Source organism: Neovison vison, chromosome 4, assembly GCF_020171115.1.
Source record: "Neovison vison isolate M4711 chromosome 4, ASM_NN_V1, whole genome shotgun sequence".
Classification (NCBI taxonomy): Eukaryota; Metazoa; Chordata; class Mammalia; order Carnivora; family Mustelidae; genus Neogale; species Neogale vison.
Window position 1 is genome coordinate 214,805,778 of NC_058094.1, and position 17,046 is coordinate 214,822,823.

Genomic DNA, 17,046 nt, shown 5'->3' on the forward strand with positions numbered 1-17,046 from the left:
ATAGATCCAGGAAGGAGAGAAATAAAGCATTTAGCAGATTAAAACTTTAATAATGTTATAAAAATATGATTAAGAATTAAAGGAAGACACAAACATAAGAGAAGGGAAAGATCTAAAAAAGGCAGTTGCTGCTTCTGATAATCAAAGATACAGTATTTAAAAATTCCACTAGATGAGCTTTTTAGCAGATTAGACACTGTAGAAAAAAAATCAATTAGCTTAAAGATAGCAAGAGAACTACCAAAATTAAGCAGTGAGAGGGAAAGAAAATAGAAAAAAATCAAATAGACTTAAGGATGTCTCAGAAAATATGGTCTAACAGTCTAACAAATATGGGAGACTGATGTAAAAATATTTTTTAAATTTTTAAATTTTTTTTATAAACATATAATGTATTATTAGCCCCAGGGGTACAAGTCTATGAATCGCCAGTTTTACACACTTCATAGCACTCACCATATCACATACCCTCCCCAAGTTCGTATCCCTACCACCTTCTCCCTATCCCCCTCCCCCCTGGTCACCCTCAGTTTGTTTTGTGACAGTAAGTCTCTCTTATGGTTTGTCTCCCTCCCAATTCCATCTTCTTTCATATTTTCTTTTCCTACCCTCCAAACACCCCACGTTGCATCTCCACTTCCTCATATCAGAGAGATCATATGATAGTTGTCTTTCTCTGAATGACTTATTTTACTCAGCATAATACCCTCTAGTTCCATCCACATCATTGCAAATGGCAAGATTTCATTTCTTTTGATGGCTGCATAATATTCCATTGTGTACATATACCACATCTTCTTTATCCATTCATCTGTTGATAGACATCTAGGTTCTTTCCATAGTTTGGCTATTGTGGACATTGCTGCTATAAACATTCGGGTCCATGTGCCCCTTCGGATCACTACGTTTATATCTTTAGGGTAAATACCCAGTAGTGCAGTTGCTGGTTCGTAGGGTAGCTCTATTTTCAATTTTTTGAGGAACCTCTATACTGTTTTCCAGAGTGGTTGCACCAGCTTGCATTCCCACCAGCAATGTAGGTGGGTTCCCCTTTCTCTGCATCCTCGCCAGCATCTGTCATTTCCTGACTTGTTAATTTTAGCCATTCTGACTGGTGTGAGGTGGCATCTCACTGTGGTTTTGATTTGTATTTCCATCCATGTCATTGCAAATGGCAAGATTTCATTTCTTTTGATGGCTGCATAGAATTCCATTGTATATATCTACCACATCCTCTTTATCCATTCATCTGTTGATAGACGTCTAGGTTCTTTCCATAGTTTGGCTATTGTGGACATTGCTCCTATAAACATTCAGGTACACGTGCCCCTTTGGATCACTACATTTGTATCTTTAGGGTAAATATTCAGTAGTGCAATTGCTGGGTCATAGGGTAGCTCTATTTTCAACTTTATGAGGAAACTCCATGCTGTTTTCCAGAGTGGTTGCACCAGCTTGCACTCCCACCAACAGTGTAGGAGGGTTCCCCCTTCTCTGCATCCTCGCCAGCATCTGTCATTTCCTGACTTGTTAATTTTAGCCATTTTTAGCCATTCTGACTGTTGTGAGGTGGTATCTCATTATGGTTTTGATTTGTATTTCTCTGATGCTGAGTGATGTGAAGCATTTTTTCATGTGTCTGTTGGCCCAATATAAAATATTTGAAGAATTAATGGCTAAAACTTTTCCAAACTTGATAGAAACTCTAAACACAGAATTCTAAGAACTTCAAAGAAATAGAATATCAAATAGAATATTCAGATATTCAAACAGAATAGATACAAAATTGCACCATGGTGAAACCAGAGTAAGAAGAATTCCTGAAGTCGGTGCTGACCAAAAAACTATTAAAGACTGCCAGATAAAAAAGGAAGCAAAGCAAAGAATTACAACAAACTTTCTATCAGAAACTCAAGCCACAAGACAGACAACAGAACATTTTTAAAATGTTGAAAAAAATCTGTTGATAAAAAACTCTATGTCTGGAGAAAGTATTCTTCAAATATGAAGACAAAATGCTTTGTTAGACACATAAAACCTGAAAGAAATTATTGCTGGCAGACATCATGGCCCACAAATCCATTCAATGATATGAAAACAGTGTTTTGTTTTAAGAAAGAAAATATGGATCCCAAAAATGACATGAAAATTTCATGTTTATTACTGAGGATAAAAAGCTTTAGAATAGGTTTTTAGCCAGATAACCTATAACCCTTAGAAGAGGAAGAAGCGTTGTTAGTAGCCAGTATAGAACAAAAGTGTGACTTTTGTTCAAAAAGTTTGTTTTTGTTCAAAAAGTTTTGTTTTTTGAACAAAAGCCAGAAAGAACAAAAATGTGGCAAACTCACTCTTTTCCCTCTTGATTTACTGGAGAGACAGACTAAGAGCATGTGACAAACAGTGTATCTTGATTTCCAAACTCCCCTTAACAAGCTCCCTCCTGACCCCCTCTGGGCAAGATGAAAAAAAATTATATAGGGTGACAGTACACTTGAGTGTTTTCTTAGCTGATTCAGGATTCAGGATTCATCTAAAAGGTTGATAACTGAAGAGGAAAAATTTGAACAACAAAACGGGTTTTTCTGATAAGTACAAGTTTTCAGTTATTGAAAGGAAACAAAATCCTCATTAGATGTCAGATATTCTTTTATGGCATTATGGAAAAAACATTGATGAAAGTGTATAAACTGTCCTTCAGTAACATACTTTTCTTATATCTTCAGTGTCTATGTCATTATATTTCCCTGTGGTTTTATGTCTTCATATTTTGGGGCAAAAGTATAGCTTTTGGACTTGAAAATCTCTTAAAACTTTAATAGATTCAACAATCTATTTTTCTGAATTTCCATAAATAGTTACAATAGTTACAAGCCTTTTTGTCCACTCACATAGAGTGGAGAGCTAAGACCACAGCTCCAATGTTGGGAGCAGCATTTATCAGAGTAAAAAATAAAACCCCAGATACCTTGTCTAAATGTGAAACTCAATTTAGCATTTTATAATAACTTGTTTTTGCAAGATTTTTCTGAAGCAGTTAAAAAAAACTATTATAAACTCTAGGTAAAGGCAAATCATTTAATTAAACATGCTGCATCTGCCTAGGTACACACTAGATGGAAAATTAGAAGGCTTTTAAATATTTAAGAGGGAGGAATATAAATTGGCAAGAGAATATTATTAGAGAAGACAGGATGCATAAAGAACAGTCAAACAGAGATTAATTATTTCTCTCCTCCCTCAAAATAGTAGACATAATTACCAAAGTTGATGAAGTTCAAGGCATGAGTATGGCTTCATCTTATCTTTGATTACTCCTTTTTCTCTTCTTTCTTTTGTTGATTTAAAGAATACTTATTGGTGAAATATAAAAGATGGGAGGACTGATTTCACACACACACACACACACACATCATGTGAGTACTGACCTGCCCCAGAGAGGCCTTTATACCTGAGTGTGTAGCCAAGAAGCAAAACCAAGCAATGTAAGAATATTTGCTGGAGACTTCTAAAGATGAGGAGTGTGGAATTGCTTCACAGAAGGACCTATCAAGACAACTATTTGAGGGACTAAATAGCTTTTTTAGTTCTGTGTATTACTGGTTCTTAAATAGCAGTTTTATCAAATAAGCCAAATTTACATGATCATTTTCTTATTTACCCTCCATGTCACATAGGCAAACACTTAAAAATATTCTGTGAATAAAAAGCTTATCCTGGAAATTTTCTTGATTGGGCACTTAGACAACACTTTCTCGTGTGATCTGATTTCACACAGGACTCCACATGTCACCTCAAAGTAATAACATTTTAGCCTTTGACTGATCAGTTATGCATAAGAAACAGAAAGAATCATAAGTTTTATGACTTAGAATATAAAACTGAGGTTGTTCCTTTAAGAGAGAACTTTTTGAATCTATTAAAAGGCCCCAAGAGAAATGGTAACATTCAGAAGTCTGGCTGTGGGGGAAGAAAGAAGAATATTAACTCCTATCGTTCAATTACTATCTATATGCCGGTCTTGCTTAAATATGTATCTCTAACTCAGATCTCTCCCTTGAGATTCAAACCCACATGCCTCAGTGCCTTTTTTGACATTTCTACCTAGATGTTTCACTGGCAACTAGCATTCAACTTTGCAAAAACTAAGCTTGTTTCCTCCCCAAGGCCTTCACTTCCTTTCATGGTCTCTGTCTCTCTAAAAGGCTCCAAATGCGTAATGTGACAAAAAGCAGGTTGGCCTTGCTGGGACGAGTTGGAATTGGGTGGGAAAAGTGGGAGTAATGGGATCTTACATGGTAGCCATTGATCTCTCCATGAAAAATCACTTGTTTTTTCTTTTAAGAAATTTTGTTCCTGGAGGTATCTGGGTGGCTCAGTCAGTTAAGCGTCTGACTCTCGATTTTTGACTCAGACCATGATCTCAAGGTCATGAGATTGAGCTCCATGTCTGGCTTTGTGCTGCACATGGAGCCTGCTTGGGATTCTCTTCCTATCTCTCTCTGACCACCTACCCCACCTTGTGCTTGCCTGTGCTCTTTCTTCCCTCTCCCAAAATTACACCTGGAAAAAAATACACAATAAAATGTTATGTTTGTAGCTAATTTTAGCTAATATCAAGTATTTTGTCTACCACAATTCTAAAATTCATAAACATTTCCAGTTCTGGGATTTGTGACAATATTTGGAAGTATATTGTAACATGAGATACAGAATTTTAAGAATCTGCATGGGGGTGTGGACCACCAAGTCCCTTGATTCTATGCTTAAGATGACACAACCTCTTAGATTCTCCAGTACACAAACCTAAGAGTTTTCCTGAATTATTCCTTCTCTGTCCTTCCTATCTTATAATTAGTCATTAACTGTATTTGATTCTATTTCTCAAGTATTCATAGTCTAGGGTGGGATTTTGTTCACAGAAGGCTACTGTCCTCCCCCTTCCCCAACTCCTTCCTGCTCTCCTCCCACCTCCCCACCTCCCCCACCTCCTCTTTTTTTTTTTTTTTTTTTCCGGTTGTGAGGTTTCTCAGTCATGTGAGCATAGACAAAAGAAGAAAGAGGCAAATAGGAAACAAGGTATCACATGGCAGTTTATTAGTGATGTTCACCAAGTGAACATCACAAGGTGGAAGATTTCCACCTTCCAGGCTCTGGGTTGGACTGCATTTCCACTCCATATTCTGCAGTTAAGACTTCCTTTGGACAGTGAGATGTGGGGGGAGCTGACATGTATCCTTTCCCATTGGATCCTTTCAGAGCCAGTGAGGGATTCATCATATCCCTCTCTCAGTTCTGCAGTGATCTGGTAAGCACATGTTAACATAAAACTTTACTATCCCTGAGCTGTGAGCAACTGTGGTGGGCACACTCCCCAGCAGCCTACGTTGGATTTAGAGCAGGGGTAAGAACTTAACTTTCACTGTGTTATGCTACCATCATTTGGGGTTTGTTGTTGTTGTTTTTTTCTCTAAGATTTTATTTTTATTTATTTGACAGAGATCATAATGAGGCAGAGAGGCAGAAAGGGGGTGTGGGGAAGCAGGCTCCCTGCTGAGCAGAGAGCCCAAGGCAGGACTAGATCCCAGGACCCTGAGATCATGACCAGAGCTGAAGGCAGAGGGTCAACCCACTGAGCCACCCAGGCGCCACAAGCGGGGAGGGGGAAGGTTTGTTTATTTTGACAATATAAATGAGTTTTTCCTGACTGAGATTAATCATTTAAGTGACTGTTGAATAGTACATAATATTTGTCTTCTTCCTACCCTCCATGGAGGATTTCTCTGAGGAAAGTAGACTGAAGAGTAGTAGCTTAAGTGAAGTCTCTCACTTCTTTACCCATTTAGTATAAAATGCCTGAGACTGCAGAGGAAATGGTTTCCAGCAGCCACCTGACAAATGAATGACAGGTCTACACCTATGTCCCCAATAATCTTCTTCCAAACCATAGAATAGGGCTCCTGTGTGAAAATTTCATCAGAGGGTTTGTTGTCACTTCATACCTCTTGCCTTCTCGCACATCTCAATATTGGGGTGTATACATTCAGACATGTCTGTAAGGAAATAGAATAATGACCACATCTCACAAGACACCCTGAAATCCATCATCTGGATAAGATTTGCTGGCTTTCCTTCAGAGACCAGGCTCCCATACTTATCTTATGCAGATAGAAGATAAAAGATGAAGACACTCATGACTCTTGTTCATTAGGGCATTAAAACTTGAATCACTAGTAAATACGGTTCCTTTAGTATCTTAAAGTTTGACCAATAATGTTAGCTATTCCTTTCTCAGGGAGGAGTTAGAAAGTTGTGAGAAGAAATACTGGAAATGTGGGTGGGAAATTTCTTCCTTCTTATAGGAAAGGCAGATTTTTAAAGTGAGGAGGGTAATTCTATATTTCTCAAGTATCTCTCTAATTTATTGACATTTCTTTACCTTTACTTCCCCTGAAAGGTTCAGGCCATCATTTTTCCTCATTTGGATCTTACCACCAGAACTCTGCAATACCCCCTGATTCCAGTTATAGTTTTCTTCAGTCAGTGTTGTATATTATAACTCAAGTGATGTTTTTCTAGAGATACAAATCAAAACCTTTGGGATCTTGCTTAGAATCCTTCATTGCTTTCTGTTGCTCTAGGGGTAAGGTTTAAACATCACTATTATGATCTAAAGGAGTCCCCAGGATCTGCTGCTTCTTCCACTCCCTTGCCTCATCTTATACTACTGCTCTTAAAATTTATTACAACCACACTAAACTTCTAGTTATTCAAAAGCATTATGTTCCCTCTGGGCAAATTGCATTTATTTATTTATTATTCATTATTGTGTTCTAGAACAACCCTCCTTCTCTTCATTGACTGACTAATGTCTACTAATTCTTCTGGTTTCAAATTTAAATATGTTTCCTTTTGGAAAACCTTGGTTAACTGCTCTATGCAGAAATAATGGCAAAAATGATTCTGGTACTTCTCACATCTGGGAGGTTTTATTTCTTCTGCTGTGACCACTGTCCTATGAAGGTCTAGAAGCAGATGACATAGGCAAGGGATACTCTAGAATTTAGGGTAAAACTTGAGTTCATCTTTCTGATGGTGATAGGTTGGCAGATGGTACCTGGGAGTATGGGTCTGTTGAGATGAAGGTCCACTTCAGTTCTGTACATATAGGCCCTGGCCTCATGGGGCTCATGGAAGGACCAGGCCCAGGGCTCCATGTAGAGTATTAGGATGAAGGTCCTGTAATAATAAAAAAAACCAGATATTTTTCTAGTCTTAAAAATGCTCAAATCCCCCAAATCTAATCCTTTCTCTTTAATTACATTTAACTTATACCTCCAACTTTTCTCTGTCCATGTTCTTCCTTTGATTTACAAATACACTCATGAATCATTTTCTCCAATTTGTTACTGTTTAGGTTGCTGTCTGCGCCATCTGTCTCCTTCCTCTTGTCAACACATCCTCGATAGAATAAACCAGACCAGTTACCCTCAGTCACTCCATGTTCACTTAATTCACAGCCAGGGATGATTTGAACCTGCATTAGCTTGTGATTCAGACTGGCTCTCAGTGCTCAGGAAACTTGGTGTTGGTGATATGCCTTCTACCACGGCCTTACATGATCTCTCTGTGGTATATGATTGAGTTAATATCTTTCTCCTTGAAATTCCTTTTTTTTTTTTTTAACTGCTAAGAGAAATACTGTTTGGATTCTACTTCCTTTTAAGCTATTTCTTCCGGGAGAGTAAAGTGCTACTGTTTGAAAAAAAAAAAATTACATTTTTGCTCTAATTTTTTTCATTGCTTCTTAAGTTCTTAAAATAGCCTCACAACTATATTTCCAGCTACAATTCAGTTAAATTTTTTTAATGCTTAGTGTATGATCACTTGTCTAAAATTAATATGAAGATGAATTAGATACACTCCCTGATCAGTGGAAATCCCCTTGGAGAATCTGATTCAGTAGGTCTGAAATGAGATATGAGAATCTGTTTTTTGAACAAGAGTCCCAGGTGACTGGATGGGTTCAAGAAACACTGGTCTGGAATAGTAGTTCTCAAACTTTAGTGTCCCTATTCATCTTTAGGGACTTGTATTAAAATAGCAGATTTCTGGGCTCTATCCTTCCTTCCATAGTCAGATTTAGTAGGATTCAGATTGAGCTCAGATTTTGGAATTTTTTTTTTAACAAGCCCTCCAAGTTATTCCTGTACAAGTTATTATTTCATGAAGATAGTTCTATAAGAAACTAATGAAACAGCGGGCAGAAAAGAGATGGCAAGAACGTACAGTGAGGATAGACAAATACTTTGTCTCCTTTGGTTCTATTGTATTCTCTGCCTTTCCCCTTCTGGAAGCTTTTCTGTAAGTTCTTTCAGCAGGACAGAGTTAGTTTATGGGAACCCAAGGCCCTTAGCTGATACCAAGAGCATTAGTATAAAGATCTATCTAATTAGACTCAGGACTGAAAAAGCCTTTTTCTGGGGTGTCTGGGTGGCTCAGTCAGTTAAGCCTCCAACTCTTGATTTCAGCTTCAGTCATGATCTCAGGGTTTTTTTTGTTTTTGTTTTTGTTTTTAAAGATTTTATTTATTTATCTGACAGAGAGAGATTACAAGTAGGCAGAGAGGCAGGCAGAGAGAGAGAGAGAGAGAGAGGAGGAAGCAGGATCCCTGCTGAGCAGAGAGCCCGATGCGGGACTCGATCCCAGGACCCTGAGATCATGACCTGAGCCGAAGGCAGTGGCTTAACCCACTGAGCCACCCAGGCGCCCATGATCTCAGGGTTTTGAGATCAAGCCTGAGGTTAGAGTTCACTCAGTGGGATTCTCTCTCCTTCTCCTTCTGTCTAGGCTTGCATGCATGTGCTCACATGCGTGCACTCTCTCTCTCTTTCTCAATTAAATAAATAAATCTTGGGGGGTTAAAAAAAAAAAGGCGCCTTACTCTTAGCCAGGAAGCTCCCACTGTTACATAGTCAATGAAGAACTGCCTCCCTGTTCTGTCTACCTTATAGGTATGTAGAGTAAGGAAAGCAAAGTCCCTCTCCCAGAGCACACTCATTGTCAGTCCAGCTGTGCCTGACTTAAGCACGCCTGGGCTAATGAAGGCAGGGAGGATTTCGTATTCTTGGCTACTCACCTGTCTATAAATTTCCCTAATAAACCTTATCCAAGTGTTTGGATCATAGTGTGTGTTTCTGGGACTCTTGTGTAGCCATTGCTAGCCACAGTGGACATATTGCATGTATTGCCATATGGCTTTAAGGGATGGGCAGAAGAATTCTAATAGGCCATCTTGGTAGTAGAACATCCTTGCAGTGGTGATTGTAGATCACCAAGAAGGCTGGTGACCGAGTGATCAAGTCATTGATCAGACTAAGATGACTTATACTGGGGCACCTGGGTGGCTCCGTGGGTTAAGCCTCTGCCTTTGGCTTGGGTCATGATCTCAGATCCTGGGATCGAGCCTCACATTGGGCTCTGCTCAGCAGGAGTCTGCTTCCTCCTTTCTCTCTGCCTGCCTCTCTGCCTACTTGTGATCTCTGTCAAGTAAATAAATGAAATCTTTTAAAAAATAAAATAAAATGGGGGCACCTGGGTGGCTCAGTGGGTTAAAGCCCCTGCCTTCGGCTCAGGTCATGATCCCAGATCCTGGGATCGAGCCCCACATCGGGCTCTCTGCTCAGCCGGGAGCCTGCTTCCTCCTCTTTCTCTGCCTGCCTCTCTGCTTACTTGTATTCTGTGTCTGTCAAATAAATAAATAAATAATCTTAAAAAAATAAATAAAAAAAAGTAAAATGAAATGCCTCATACCTGTGGAGTTGGGCTCTTCATGAGCTGTTATATCTGTAGATTATCCAGCCCCCTGAAACCCACAAGCGAAGGGATCATTTGGAAATTTCAGGAAAATGGATGAGTGTCATGGTAATTCAAAAGGTAAAAGGTAACACAAATAAACAAATTGCTATAATAAAGTTGCTAGTAGCCAGGGGAAAGAGGCTTGTCTCCGCAAAGCCTGGGAAGATCCAGCAGGAGAGTATGCACACAGGGTCAGCCCATATAGCCAAAGACCTGTATTCTCTGGAAGTTGCTTCCATAGGTAAGGAAAGTAGATGGAAACACAGAGCAGATAAGATTGTGACCTCTATAGAGACCAAACACAGGCATCAGAGAGATTCAGGGACACGTTCAGCAAGAATCAGAGTGGAGTGAGGGCCGTGTTCTCAACCGAGTCTCCCATTTCCCATTCCCCATTCCCCACCCCCGGGAGTGGCATTATGTAAGGCCTTCTGTATTGGAATTTTTTAAGCTGTTGCTGGTTATTTTATCTAGACTGCCTACTGTTCTTTTGTTAGACTGTATAATTGATTTGGACTTTCTGAGTTCCTTAAATCCAGCACTAGGGAGAGGACAGGATGGCAGGATGAAATCATTATGACCCCTGCTGATGGGTTCTATTACTGTACACTTGGCTAGGGGCAGTGCTGAGAAATGACTATAATCCTAACATGTGCCACAGCCGTGCAATCGAAACAATACTGCTTTCCAGGAGTAGAGAAATGAATTGGTCTGTACATAAAAGATTTAATGGAAGCAGGGATGTTATATAACACTATTTCTCAGTTTAACAACCTTATCTGACTAGTTAAAAAAAAGTAACTAGTACTTGGTATTTCACTTGGATTGTCATGTCTGTACAGAAAAGTGTCCACTCTTGTTCCTGCAGTCACATATATCATAATGGTCACTAAACAGATCACATCTGTTATTGGCACCTGGTTTGCAGCCCTTAGTCCAGCTTTTTTCCCATACTCCTGCACATAGAAGAGCAGGCTAAGTTTCCTTTCCTTTGTGTATCTCGTGTGCAGTGACTGTCCAGAGCCTCACAGCTGGTAATATGGCATCAGTGGATTGGAGAAGCGCTAGCTTCTGTGAATTGCTTGATAGAATCCAAACGTTGTGTTCTGTTGCCTTTAAAAAACAATTCTTAGTTTGAAATTTTTAAACCTATATGAAAGAAGAATATAATATATTAAACCACCATATCTATGTCCTATAATATCAACATCTACATTCTTCTATCAACATTTATCAACACCCTGATGTTCTTGCTTCATTTATACTGCCATGGTTTTTTCCTAACAATATTTTAAACAAATTTCAAGTGAATATTCATAATATTTTTAGAGTGGCCCCACCAAGGAAACTGCTTGCATTTGCATGCCCTTCAAATACAGTCAACTAAGGATAGATGGGTCCTTTATAAGGACAAAAATCCAAGGCCCTCTTGAGAATATGTGGGCATCAGCCCCAAATGATATTGCCTAGTTTGTGAGCGCAAACTACTGGCCGTGTAGCCACCACCTATGACGAAAGTGGCTCAGCGCCTGACTGGCCTCCTTAAGGATTGGTGGCCACATATGCCACACTTGGGAGTTTTACTCTAACAAGTCATCATACAAGTGGCCAAGATTAAATGGGATCCCCAAAACAAGAACTCAGAAGTATTTTGCCGATCAGTAAAATAAGCAAAGTCTTTTATCTTCACTGTACCTTTCAAAGTACGTGGCATAATCATAGTCTGGGAATCGTCTTGGTGACTGGTGCTCTTGCTTGAGCCTGCCAGTACTCACGGGGCCTTGGTGTTTGAATTGGAGGATTTTCTCCCCCTGCTGGCCAGTACCTACACTTTGAATGGTCACTGCCAGCCTATCCAGACGTCACAGAAGTCTTCCTGGTGGAGAGTTCCTGACTTAGTGACTTTACATCCCCATTCATCAGTGGGCTATATCTGAACCTAAGTCTGTAAGTTGAAAGCTCACAGAGGCTTTATATGAAAATGAGTGTCTATTAAGGTCAAGGCTTGATCCTGCTTCTCTTACGTCTGTCATTGTGATAATAGTGTAAAGACTTGCATATTCTCAAAGCTATAGGGATGAATTTGTACCTGAATGTGAATGTGGTTATGGCTGAGCAAAATCCTGGACTTGATATGTACAGTTCTCCAGAGTTGGACTGTAATTCCTTTTCTCAGTCTTATCCCTTGAGCTTCTTTTATCCACTGTGTCCTGAAGCCCCTGTGAGATGTTTGCTTTTGCTAATACTAATTCCTCTATATACAATAAATACCTCCCTCTGTTCATTTCTGTGCCTCCAAATCTTATTAATTCTTCTAGGACCAGGTAAAATGTTACTCATACTCTCTTTTCTGACCTCTTATATAACTTTACTTTTGTTTCTTTTATGACACATCTTTTATTGTATTGTAGTCATTTATTCTCATAACAGACTTTTAATATCTTGTATCAAGAGTTGAATTGTAGGAGGTCATATTCTGGGAAAGAAACATCAACATGAACATTCTGCCCCCATGGAGACCAGGCTTTAGTAGGGTGGCTGGACAATTAACTGCTGTTGTAGAGCATGATAAAGACTCTAACAGGAACATGTGAGGGGTACTGTGGGAGAGAAGAAGGAGGGTAGTTTCCATTGTTGAACTTATCATTAAAGGACTCAGAAAGAAGTGATGCATGACCATAGACTGGAGGGATGTCAGCAGTTTCAACACAGAGGGAGGAAGATATGCCAAGCCAACTGTATTACAGTTCTTCTGTCTGTTGTCAAATGGTGAGTTTCTTGAAGGCAAGAGTGGTTCTGGCTGTAAGGGCTCAGAGTGCTTTTGTGCTTGGCATAAAGGACGTTTAGTAAATCATGTATTGTCTGAAGGAGAATTTTAGAATAAGTGTGGTCCGATAGCATATGGAATTTGGGCAACAGGATGATAGGAGGGTAGTGATGACTACTTTAGACTATTACTTAGATTAGTCCTGCCATTATAGAAATTGGGGTTAAAAACCTGGGAACATGGCACAACTTTTATGTTTGCATTTAGCATCTCTGAAGACTTACACTACTTCTAACACCACGAAGAGCCCTATTCTTTTATGCAAAGTGGATTTTACCGATCTGTGACCTGTAGTTTGCACATGATGATAATGAGCTTTCTGAGCCTCCACTATCCTCATTTTCTTTGTTTAGTCGAAAGGTACACGTTTATAAGGCCATCAGCTGGGTCAAGAGTACCAGCTTGGTTGAGGGAGAGCTTTTACCTCATTAGCACCAGGTTCTCATCAGCTAAACTAATCTCCTCAGAAGAAATAATTAAAATAGGTTATAAAATCATGTTAAAAAAAAACAAAACCAAAAGACTTAAACAAACAAACTAAAAAGTTAGTTGAACATAGGAATTTAGAGTTAGAACATGCAGCCCAGGACTTAGCCCTGTATTTCCATTTTATACTGGGCGGTTTCATTCCTTGCTTCTTACTCAAGTTTGCAGAAAATTGTCTGTGCGAGTGGTGTACACTTTTCACTGGTGACTTACACTCAAATCAACCTTGATTCACACTTCTATCTGCACCTCTTTGCCACAAGTGCTTTCCCTAGCATTGTCTGGTGCCATTTATCAAGAACTTCTCTTTAGTACCTGATCCCTTTGACCATTTCACCCTACTTAAAACTGTCTGGGTTCTTTGTTGGTTTTCCAGTTTAGTTTTGTTTTATTTTTGTTTCTTTTTTTTCTTTTCTTTTTTTTTTTAAGAAAATATCTCTCCATCTCAGGTTTGTTTCTGTTGTTCTTCTCCAGAGATTTATCTTCAGACATTTCCTATTTTCACATTCAGTACCTTGTCTGATGAATTTAATCTTCTTTCCTCATTTATATAAACATTGACAGAACTAAAATATAATTTTAATCTGGCTTCTGGCCTCTAGTTTCCTTTATCCAACTCTACTTGAATCTCCTTTTGAACATGCAAATATAACATATCCAGCACTGAAGTCCATGAAGATTTTCCCTCCCCCACCCCACCAGCTCACTTGCTCGCTTGCTTGCTTGCTTGCTTGCTTCCTTCCTTCCTTTCTTTCCTTCCTTCCTTCTTCAGAAAGAGAGAGAGCATAAATGGGGGGAGCAGCAGGCAGAGGGAGAAGCAGGCTCGCCTGATGAGGGCCTCAATCCCAGAACTGTGGGATCATGACCTGAGTCGAAGGCAGCTGCTTAACCGACTGAGCCACCCAGGTGCCCCGAGATTAGTACCCTCCTAGGAGGCTCAAGTCTGAAAGCCTGGAGGTGTCCTGGGTTCTGTGTTCACCTTCATGTCTTTTGTGCCCTGTTGCTTCTCTGCAGCTCCACTGCCCTTAGTGGAGAACCTGAACTGCTTTCAGCCTCCTCATTTACCTGCCTGCAGTCTTTCCCCACCTCTAAACTCTTTTCCTAACTGTTGCCAGAGTGTTTTGTTGTTGTGGTTGTTGTTGTTTAAACAGACCTAAGAACATTATGCACCTACTAAAATGATCTTTATGGCTTCCCATTGTGCCAGGCTGCCTGTCAACCTCCTCAGCTTCCCATAAAGATTGTCAGTAATCTGGCTGCTCCCGTAGTAATCTGTTTAGAACCCATTACGCTCTTGTATCTCAGCCGCTCATGGATCCCGCAGTTCAATGACCAGACAGAAATCTGTTCCTTATGATGTACTCATGCTGCTGGCTTGATTGCCCTGTACAGTCCTTTATCTAACTAACCTCATTGGTTCTTCAGAGTTTAATCATCTACCTTTTGTTAGCCCTTCCTGACACATAGACACAGCTAAACTGGATTAGCTACCTTTTTTTAACACGTATTTTCATTAGCATTCTGTGCTCTGTATTTTGTTTATTGTCTGTCTCCTCACTATTCTGTTTCTCCTTAAAACTAGCCCTGTGCCTTAGTTTTCTTTCTCCTCTAGCTCCCATTATTATATACAAACAGGATAGCTACTTGTAGTCTTCTGAGTGACTGGATCTATGGCTTGTAACCAGCTATGCAGTTATTAAAGTGTGGCAAAATCACTAACTTTCCATTTGGGGAGGGTCTCTATCAAGTAAGAATTATAACAATATCTACCTCACAGGGTTGTGATGATTAAATGTTGCACATGAATAGATTTTGAAACTGTAATTCACTTTTCAAAACAAATTTCAAATCAAGAGCTCAATCCTTGGTTATAGTTCTTAGTCAATACAAGTGTGTTTACATTTCTCAAATATGTTTGGATTTCATAAAATTTACATGCCTTAGAAGAAGATAGACACAGCAGTCACTTTCACAGTGTGGAAATATGAATAAAAACAGATGTACTTTATTGAGTCATCGCATTTGAGAGTAGAAATATAAATAAAAGCATGATAAATTAATTTGTTGAGAATAATGCTCAAGGATGGGTGATATATATATGTATATATGATTTGATATATCAGACATATACATATAATTTGGATGTCATTCACTTGCAAATAAGTTGTGAAAATAACAACCCAAAAGAACAGCTTTATATAGAGCCTTCCCTTAAATTCATCTGTTTTTCTTCAGACTACACAGCTCTTAAAGTGGAAAATAAGGCAAATACACCGCATTTAAAAGCTTTCTCTGCAGGATGACTCAGTCTTCTGGCTATAGTGTTCATTCTCTTTTTCCTTATAGAGACACTAGGAGGTGAATTTGAAGTTTTTAGGAAGTCATTGTGCTCACCTCTCCGTTTACTGCTTAGAATAAATAACAAAAGAGTTAAATGGTCATCTTCCAAGTGCTGTTCTATTCAGAAAATGACCAAGCAAAACACACTGTCACCTTTAGCACCATATTGTTGTAGAGCTGGTATTTTCAAGGTAAAATCTACTTTCTTTATTGATTAAAGCAGGTTCCTGTTTCTCTGCAGTCAGAGTCAGGGAATTGAAGCCGGGAGCTTCTCTTCTCTTCTCTACCTCCCATGTCACAGGTTATTCACTCTGGTCCATTCGACTGCAGACGCTTCAGAGTCTCATTTCTAAGGGTCAGTCAACTCTGAGGTCCCTGTAGTATTCAGGAAAGAATTGTCTTTGACCTACAGTATTTTTTTTTTTTTCTTATTCGGGAGAAATAGGATTTTTTTTTTTTTTTTTTTCCTAAACAGCAGCATGTTGAATGACAATTCCAGAGCATGGCAATTTAGATTTCATGAAAGTTTATAGAGAATGTAGAAGAGGAAAAAGTTTCCCTCCACCTTAGGTTCTGCATCTGAAATCCATAAATTTAACTGACAAAAGATTGACAGGAGAAACAGTTCATTATGTATGCATATGAGGACCTTCAGAGAAAAATAGTAAAAATCCAAATAAGTGGTTAGACCCTGGGCCTTATATGTAAGCATTTTAACAAGAGCAATAAATCTGTGGAGTGGTGAAAAGACAAAAGGCTTGGGCTTTTAGGGGCAGTATGTTATGGAGAGGTAACTATAAGGCGGGAAACTAATGGAAGATAAAGGTATTTAGTAAGGTTCTGTTTATGCAGACTTGGTGCATCTCTGGTGATGATTCATTCTCCCCTTCCTGGTACTGGAGTGGACTGGGTGGGGGGCTCTTCCAGATGGAGAGGTGGGGCAGGGGCAGAACAGTTTTCGTGTACCTGCTTCTCAGTTGCCTTCAGCTTAAAATAATCTGTTTGTCAAAAAGGCACATTTTGAGGGTACATATTATGAGCTCCTTTAACGGCATGCTGTATCATTCATATATATATAATTTTAACTGCCAGTCATGGTATGGAGCTGCAGACTTTAGTGCTCCCTCAAGATAATAGATAATTGATAATTGACTATTACAATTGATTGTAATCTGAAGATAATTGGTTATTATAAGGCTCATTTATTTATGCTTGAAAATATTATCAAACCCCTTTCTTGACCCAACTGTCTTCCCTTTTTTTTTTTTTCCTTGCTCACAAACCTCAAGTGGCATATATGGTACAAAGTTTCTGTATCCTTATTACTTCATATTTCTTTTTAAAGTATCCAACTATTTTTCTTAAAAATTATTTCAAAAGGAAACTTTAAAATAATACTCGCAGTGGGAAAAGTGTTATTACATGTCACCCATAAAAGGTTACCATAAAAACAAAGCAAAATAAGAATACAAAATTTCCGTCTAGTTTTTTCCTACCGTTCTTATTTCTCTGCTAAAGTTGCCCATCTGAACTTGCAT